Here is a 9,794-nt window from a genome sequence, read left to right on the forward strand (position 1 = left end):
AAAAAAAAAAGATAATAGCAATATTTTTGTAAGGTCAGGGAAAAGAGAAAAAATAACAATTAAAGATTTCAACCATTAAAAAAAGGTATAATATTGATTGAAAATTTAAATGTGTACAATTTAATTTAATAAAAATAAAAATTTAATCAACTTTTTATAATAGGAATTTGAAATAGCTTTTCTCTCTAAAATAATCTTAGTATTATAAGTACAATAATAATTGTCCTTTTTCGTAATTTGACGCTCAAAAGCATTTTTTTTAAAAGATCACTCGAACACAATTCACTTATGAAAAGTACTTTTTAAATGAATTAGTGAAACACAATTGTTGGTACATACCTATGATTAGGCCTAAAGGCAAAAATAATTGAGGGTACCAATGCATCTTCCTTCAAGGAAGAAGAATTCGTTGCTCTAAAAATAAAAGATGCAGGCAGATCTCTTCATGTTAATGATAATAAAAAATTGAAAGTATTGAGAAACTCCCAATTGGAAAAAGTAAATAAAATGTTAAGAACTTAAATGAGCATAAAACATGATTTATTTTCTTTTATAATAGTACAGATCAAATATTGGAGAGTATACATTAATTATCCATCTCATTTATATGTCACTCGTATACAGAGACAGATCTAGGATTTGAAGGTTGTGGGTGCCATATTGTCTTAATATGGTAAACGAGTCGGTTCATTCAATTTTAGATTATACTTAGAGTGATTTAGTTTTTTTTTTAAAAATAAAAATAAATTGATCAAATATGCATATTCAGTAACGTTTTCTTTTAGATATTCTAATACTAAAGATATACTGAAGTGTTTTAAAAAAAAAAAGGAATAAGAGACCTTATTCTCTAAATATATTTTTATTAATATTTATGAGATGTTAAATTGATCTTTAACTTATATAAAATTCACACATGGACATTCGTATGAATTAAAAATTAGTAATTTGTTTAGGAATCCCATAGTGTAAGGAGCAAATTACATCTTATCCCTACTATTTTCAAATTTACAAAAATCTCTTAAAATTGTTGTCATTCGGATACATGTCATTCTTCCGGATACATCACGTTTGATACATTATACAAGTAGTTCGTTGAGATTAAAAAGAAAATTAAATATAAAATTAAATGTCAATTTCCAAATCATGCAAATCAAATTGATGTCAATCTCTTCCAAATAACATCTCCAAACAATTCAAATTTCAAATTTTCTTTTCTCAAATCTCTCCTAAATTGAAATAGATTAAAAAAAATCGACAATTTTACATAGTTATGTATCATATACAAAAAACTATGAATATGATAGACACTCATTTATTTATAATACAATGTTGCAGATACTTAACAACAAGCGATACATCACAACTTATGATACATAACTATGTTATATACATAACAAAGTTATGTGTCATATACATAACTATGAATATGATACAAACAATAATATTTGATAGTGTCTACCGATACATAGCCTTCTACTAGTTGAATAAGGCTAATTGTATGTATCGGTAGTAAAAGATAACGAAATTGGTAATATTTGTGTATCAGATTCATAACTATAAACGTGATACATACTATTTTGTGTTTTAATAAATTAGAATTAGGTATCAAAACTAATATTTGAAAACGATATATTGTACATTATAAAATTGTAATGTATAATAAAGGTGAAACAAACGAATAATACATTAATTTAAGCATCAAAATCAACTAGATACATTAAAATATTTGAACCCATATGTATCAGAAAAACATGAACAATAAAAAATCAGAAAAAATGTCAACAATCTGAATTGATGAAGGCAAACCTAAATGATGAATAAATCCTTCTACATTTTCTGTTTTGTTGTTGTCACGACCAAGACCGTCGTGATTGACACCCACACTAACTCTCCGGTGGGAGAACCACTACTACAACTCAAACAAAGCAACTAAACCAAAACTAAGGCATTTAAGGTACAGATGCAAGTTAAATACTAAGGAAATAAATAGAGTTCCCATAAACTCTAACAAAAGTCTAACAATAATAAACTAACAATGCAGAAGTAATGCCTAGAACCTGAAAGTCAATGTACCAAAACATCTAAAGTTCAACAAGTCTAAACAAGAAGGGATGCAACCCCAATCTAATGAACTAATCAACTAACTAGAACATAGTCTAAGTCCGGAAATGGTGGACAGACGAAAGGAGAACTCATGGCAGCCCAGAAGAATTGGCTCACCCTTGAATTCGAACGACGTTCACTGATCTCCTTAGCGAGGCCTGTCAGTGGACGCTTGAAGATGTCCTGTACTTAACAAAAATAAGAGAAATGGTAGTATCAGTACACAACCACAATGTTTTGGTAGGATGACACGGCTATCCCACTAAGTGTAACATACATTAGTCAATACTACAATATAATCAGATGCACGTATCGAACATATACAATATCACCAACATATAAGAACAATGAACAACTTCACATTTTCTCAAGATACACAATTATGACAAGTCATTGGTCCTCTCATGGAACCCAAACCTAAACAGTTAGCATACGATAATGTTGTACCCGTACAGTTTCACAATTCTCAAATAGCACAGTTATATCAAGTTATTGGTCCTCTCATGGAACCCAAACCCAAACAGTTAGCATACCGGAACGTGGTACCCGATCCAATGATTATGCCGGAACGCGGCAACCGATCCCATAATTATGCCGGAACGTGGCAACCGATCTCATTCACACACCACATTCACAATCACAAGTACATCATCAAGATCATACATTTACATCCTGATTTCATGGTAACCATCATTCATCTATCTCATTTACAAAAAGTGTAATCAATAATGCAACATTCATATACATACACGTATCATAATGAAGCAAGAATAAACATACATCACACAATCATAGAAGCACAACTATCACCTACCTCGAAACAAGCTTGAAATCCTAAGAATCTTGATCCTTTACTTGCCGAATTCGTTTCGCTTGTTCTTGGTCTACAAACAATCAATATAATACGGGAATCAATAAACAATCACTAATTACCCGAAATACTAACAATTCTATGAACCCAAGATCAAACCCAGGATCCCAATTATCCAAATTATGGTTGTTTCCACCATAGAATCTATAACAAAATCCTTCCCCATCAATAGTCACCCCATTCTATTACATTCTACGGATCGAAAAATGGATTCGGGGAGTGAAACATTTACCTTTAGCCTCAAAAAAGGTGAAAAATGAGAAGGAGTAGCCTGGGGTTCGTTCCTTAGCTCTAAAAATCAAAAAGTGCCAAATAAGGTCATTTAAGGGTTTATTTACGACTTTAAGTCGCGTCGAACCCGCCATAGCGCCCCCTGCCTGAGTGACACCAATCCCGCTAAAGTGGCTTGCACGGAACCAATGAGCTATTTAAGGAATTCCAAGACCCCCATTTCACAACACACCTCTAACCAATGACGATCAGAAAATACCCTTTACACTAAGATCGATTTCGGGAGTTCTACTCGCCCGAATTCAATTTCGTAAAGTCGTACGGATTCCCTAACGAGTTATCTATCCCCTCATGTAATCAGAATTATATATAAATCACCTGATTGTTACCAGATGTCCCTACACCTTAATGACTAAGATTTCTTTCAAATCTGGACTAGGTTGGGAAATTTCAAGTTACTACAAAAAAAATTCCGACCCAAAAATTTTCCCCGTTGGCTTTTCTATAACGACGGAACCCGGTCGTTACAATAGATACCAATTTACCCATTACTCTTCCCCGAGTGACAACCTTGGAAAAACAGGCTAAAGGTGAAATGAAGTAGTACCTGAATCGACGAACAATTGGGGATACTTGTCTCGCATGTCCCTCTCGGTCTCCCAAGTAGGTTCCTCAACTGGACGATGCTTTCATTGAACCTTAACAGACTTAATCTTTTTGGTCTTCAACTTGCACATCACGATCAAGAATTGCAATCGGTTCCTCCTTATAATAGAGGTCTTTGTCTAACATAATTGAGTCCCATTTAATGATGTCATCCTCATCACCATGATATCCCTTCAACATGGACACATAAAATACCGGGTGAACACCCGATAGATTAGGAGGTAAAGCCAATCTATACGCCACCGGTCCTACACATTCAAGAATCTCAAATGGACCAATGTACCTAGGACTTAGCTTACCTTTCTTGCAAAATCTAATCACCCCTTTCATGGGTGATACCTTAAGAAGAACATTTTCAACGGTTTGAAAAGTCATATCTCTAACCTTATGATCCGCATACTTCTTTTGTCTACTCTGAGCTGCTAAAAGTTTAGCTTGAATACTCCTCACCTTATCTTGAGCATCCTTCACTAAATCAACCCCAAAGGTTTCACATCACTAGCCTCAAACCATCCTATTGGTGATCTACATCCCCTCCCCTATAATGCCTCAAATGGTGCCATATCAATGCTGGAGAGATAACTATTATTATAAGAAAATTCACTCAAGCGTAGTACCTTAACCCAATCCCCTCCAAAATCAATCACACATGCCCTCAACATGTCTTCCAATACTTGAATAGTCCTCTCTAACTGTCCATCCGTCTGTGGATAAAAGCTTGTACTAAAAGTGAGTTGTGTGCCCAATTCATCATGTAATTTCCTCCAAAACTTGGATGTGAATTGGGTACCACAGTCTAAGATGATAGAAAGGGGCACCCTAAGCAACCTCACTATCTCTTTCACATAAACTTTAGCCAATTGTTCAGCATTATAATCTGTTCTTACCGGAATAAAATGCGCTGACTTGGTCAATCTATCAACCACTACCCAAATAGAATCAAACTTTCCCAATGTCTTGGGAAGACCAACCACAAAATCCATGGCTATTCTTTCCCACTTCCATTCCGGAATTGACATTCTTTGAAGTAAACTTGTAGGCCTTTGATGTTCATACTTCACTTGTTGATAATTTGGACACTTCACCACAAACTCCGCTATATCCTTCTTCATGCCCGGCCACCAATAAATTCGCTTCAAATCTCGATACATCTTGGTCACACCCGGATGGATAGAATATCGCGAACCATGAGACTCTGCCAACAATTTCTCAATCAAGTCATCTACTCTAGGACCACATATTCTCCCTTTAAAATTGAGCACACCATCCGCATCAAGAGTGGTCTCTTGTGCCTTACCATTTGCAGTCTTCTTCCTAAGCTCCTCCGAATTTTCATCCTCAAATTGTTTGGCCTTGATCTTCTCAATGAATGTGGCCCTTACTATAATACTAGATAACACCCCACCTCTTTCTGAGATGCCCAACTGCATGAACTTGGACTCTAAGGTCTGAATTTCCTTAGCCAAAGGCCGCTTGGTTACACTTAGGCAAGTTAAACTACCCATACTCACCACCTTCCGACTCACAGCGTCTGCCACTACATTAGCCATACCCGAATTGTATTGAATGGTGACATCATAATCTTTAAGTAACTCCATCCACCTTCGTTGTCTCAAATTCAGATCCTTTTGAGTGAACACATGCTACAAATTACGATGATCAGTAAAAAACCTCACATTTAACACATAAAGGTAATGTCGCCAGATCTTAAGTGCAAATACTACCGCTCCCAACTCCAAATCATGCATTGGACATTTTCTCTCATGCACCTTCAACTGGCGCGACGCATAGGCTGTAACATTATTATCCTGCATTAACACTGCGCTCAACCCAGAATGACAATCATCACAATAAACTATAAAATCCTTACCTTCCACCGGTAACGCTAGAATAGGTGCGGTGGTCAAGAGAGTCTTGAGCTTTTGGAAGCTCTCCTCACCGTTTTCAGTCCATTCAATTGGTATCTCCTTTTTGGTCAAATTAGTCAAGTGAGTGGCAATAGAAGCAAAGTTTTTTATAAATTGATGATAATAGCTAGCGAGCCCCACAAAACACCTAACATTCGTCACGGAGCAAGGTCGAACCCAATTTATAACCACCTCAATCTTTTGAGGATCCACCCTTACCCCTTCTTTCAAAACTACATGCCCAAAAATGCAACAGAAGTTAACCAAAATTCACACTTAGAAAATTTAGCATACAACCTTTGTTTACCAAGAACGCCCAAAACAATCTGCATATGATTGACATGCTCTTCCTCACACGTTACAAGCCTTCAAAGACCTTTGTTGTCACGACCCGAGAGTACCCCCTAGTTGTAACATGGCGTATTCGACCCCGAAGGGGTCTTATACGAGCCACATAGTCATTCATTGCATTCAATAATGAAAATAGTGCGGAATAAAAAAACTTATTTACATCCACACATTTAAACTTCATTAAAACAACTTTAAAAACACACAGCGGAAGTCTAAGTCTCACATGGCCATCTTAGACACAAACAAAAACATAAGTAGGGACACGGCCCTTTACAATCAAAACAAAACTAAAAGTGTCTATTACATGAACAAAAGAACTTAAAAGTCTTATCCTCGAATCCATGAGGACATACCAAGTCTTGGAGGAAAGCAATCCAACACTTCAAACTAGCTAGGAGGGATCACTTGCCGGAACCTACACTTATAGTAAAAATATGAAGAATATGGGTTAGTACACAAAATGTACTAAGTATGATGACCATGCAAAACATGCTTTAAAAGGGACATTTTAGTTAGAAACCATGCATTATGCCACCTTTTTGAAATATCATGAACAATAGCATAAAAGACATACAAGACAAGCATAACATCAAGTAAGTCATAATATCACCTTTAAACAATATCAACATGAAAACCTTTACCTTGGACCTTCACCTCAAGAAACCCTTATGCTATACCTCGTGCAATGTATGGATGGCGTCCCATACCACCATCCATACTAAGGCACCACAATTAGGTCACTTAAAGTAACTTATCATTCCTTTCTTTCACCTTTGCACAATATTCATACATAAGAGGTATATCATTAATAAGACATGAGAAGGGAAAATAACTCATAATATAACCCAAGTATAGCATGCATCTCATATTAAGCATTTGAGAGCCAACATTCTTTAATAACCTCATTTAGGGCACATTTACGTCACATACATTAGGATTTAGAGAAACTCACTATGACCCTCTCCAAGCCTACTCGTGCAATGTATAGGTAGCATCCCATACTACTACCTACACTTTGTAGAACCTATCAAGAAACCATAATGAAATCTCACATGATGGGAAGTAAGCGTTTAACCGACATAGACCATGAGAGCTTGTCATGGAATCCGGTGTCATAAGTCCCCACACCGTAAAGAGGTGGTCTAGTTGCCTAAGGAAATGCCATTAGCCTACCGATCCAAGGTTCATTACTTATCATTAATGGAAGGGTGCCATAAGCCTGCCGATCCGAGGTACATTATAAGCATGTGTGGAAGGGTGCCATTAGCCTACCGATCCAAGGTTCATTACTTATCATTAATGGAAGGGTGCCATAAGCCTGCCGATCCGAGGTACATTATAAGCATGTGTGGAAGGGTGCCATTAGCCTACCGATTCCAAGGTTCATTATTATCATGAGTGGAAGGGTGCTACTAGCCTACCGATTCGAGGATTCCACAACCAACAATATAATCATTTAAACAAGAAAAGGATGCACAAGCTCTATCAATTCGAGATATGCAATAAATTGGAGAATCCTTCATATTCTATCATCAACATTCATGAGTGTCAAATTGAGAAATAATCTTTCAATAGTAACACATTTACATTCATAACATGATCACATTATCTTCATTGAACTCTCATTCATACAATGTCATGATAACACTTCAATTTCTCATACTATGCCTTCAAGGCCATGGTCACAATGTACAAAATAAGTAAACACCTCCACCTTTCAAGTGGATCATCATCAAGAACAATTCTACTAATAATATGAGATTAAGTCAACTTACCATCCTCCAAAGCCATAATAACCATTACTCAATTCCCAACAATTCTATCACCACAAGGTGATTCACCCATAATTTGCCCATAAGGCCACAATCCTCAATTCATCCATATACCAACAATTCATCATAAATAGATATACAAAACCATATAAATCAACAATACAATCCGATCTAAACACAATTTCATCAACATTAAATCATAGGCATTAAACCCACTTCATAAGCAAATTCAAGGCTTTTAATGAAAACATGGGTTCTTGAAGAAGTTTCATATAAAAATCATCTTAAAATCATAAATAGAACTTCAATTCACCAATATAATGACTTCGAAAACATTTTTCCCATGAACCTATACCTAGAATAGAAAATAGAAGTTTTGTTCTTTGAAGACTTTTGAAATTCTTTTTAATGGACTCCTTGAAGGAAAGATAATCAAGGATCAAGGGTCACCATACCATTGTTAAGATTTCCCAAGAAAAATTGATGAAGAAACCACCTTCAAACCAAGCCCTAGCTCCAAGTTCTTGACCCTTTTTAAAATGGAGGATTGTAGAGAGAGGAATATTTGAGAGGAGGTGGGTTCTTTTTAATTCTAAGAGGAGTGACTTAAATGAAAGGAATTGGGTCATAAAAAGGTCTTATAGTTGCTAGGAAAGGAAAAGAATAGCATAGGGTCAATTTTGGAAAAGGACTAGGGACCCATAAAGTCTTGACTTAAAATTTTTGCCCCTTCCCGTCTTAGTTCGCCCTTTGCTGCAGCCTGACAGTGCTTTAATATTCGGGCATAACTTCTACTCCAAGGTCGGAATTGGGCAAACTCGGTGGCGTTGGAAAGAGGACTCCAAGACCTTTCATAGGATATGTAATGGCCCACCTAATTCTCTTTGAGCTAAAAGATATAACCATTTAAAGTTGACCCTCACACCTAACTTAAAACAAAAAACTGTTTTTAGGGGACTGTTTTGAGGGTCTCGATTCTAAATGATTTCATGACCTAGCTTAAGGTCTTGATAGCTAGCTTATAAAGATGATTAATCAACTAGCTAATCAACCCCTTAAGCCCTTAAACAACACTCCAAACTCACATATGAGGCTCTAGTTTTACTAGTTCGTTTTTAGGGTCGTTACACTAACTTTTCGAGTAGACCAAAATATCACCAATAAAGACTATAACAAAAGAATCAAGAAATGGCTTGAACACCACATTCATTAAACTCCTAAAAGGTGCAGGCGCATTAGTTAAACCAAAAGACATAACCAAAAACTCATAGTGCCCATAGCGGGTTCTAAACGCCGTCTTGCGCGCATCCTCAGGCCTAATTTTCAACTGATGGTAGCCAGACCTTAGATCAATATTGGAGAAAACTAATGCACCTTGCAATTGGTCAAAAAGATCATCTATTTGAGGCAAAGGATATTTGTTTCGAATATTGACCCTATTCAATTACCGGTAGTCTATACACATTCTTATACTACCATCATTTTTCTTAACAAACAAAACTGGGGCACCCCATAAGGAAGCACTAGGTTGAATAAAGCCCTTATCAAGAAGCTCTTGGATTTGAGCCTTAAACTCTCTTAATTCCGCCGGAGCCATATGATATGGAGGAATAGAAATGGGGCGTGTACCAGGCTGTAAATCAATGCAGAAATCTATATCTCTATCCGGAGGGATACCAGGCAAGTCATTAGGAAACACTTCTCTAAATTCTGACACCAGAAGAATAGACTCAATAGATAGAGCCTCAATCTCAACATCCCTAATATGAGCCAAATAAGCCAAACAATCCTGCCCTATCAATTTCTTATCCCGAATGGAGGATATGATCTTAGTTTGCTTAGGCTTGTACACCCCTTCCCACTCTAATTTTTTCCTTCCCGAAATTTCTA

The 9,794-nt window shown here is 36.3% G+C and overlaps 1 pseudogene; it reads right to left on the bottom strand.

The window, feature by feature from the left end:
* Window positions 1–6,014: 6,014 nt before the first annotated feature.
* Window positions 6,015–9,369, bottom strand: LOC107060454 (RNA-directed DNA polymerase homolog; annotated as a pseudogene).
* Window positions 9,370–9,794: the final 425 nt, after the last annotated feature.

The sequence above is a fragment of the Solanum tuberosum genome, unplaced genomic scaffold (genome assembly GCF_000226075.1).
Source record: "Solanum tuberosum cultivar DM 1-3 516 R44 unplaced genomic scaffold, SolTub_3.0 scf00084, whole genome shotgun sequence".
NCBI classification, from domain to species: Eukaryota; Viridiplantae; Streptophyta; class Magnoliopsida; order Solanales; family Solanaceae; genus Solanum; species Solanum tuberosum.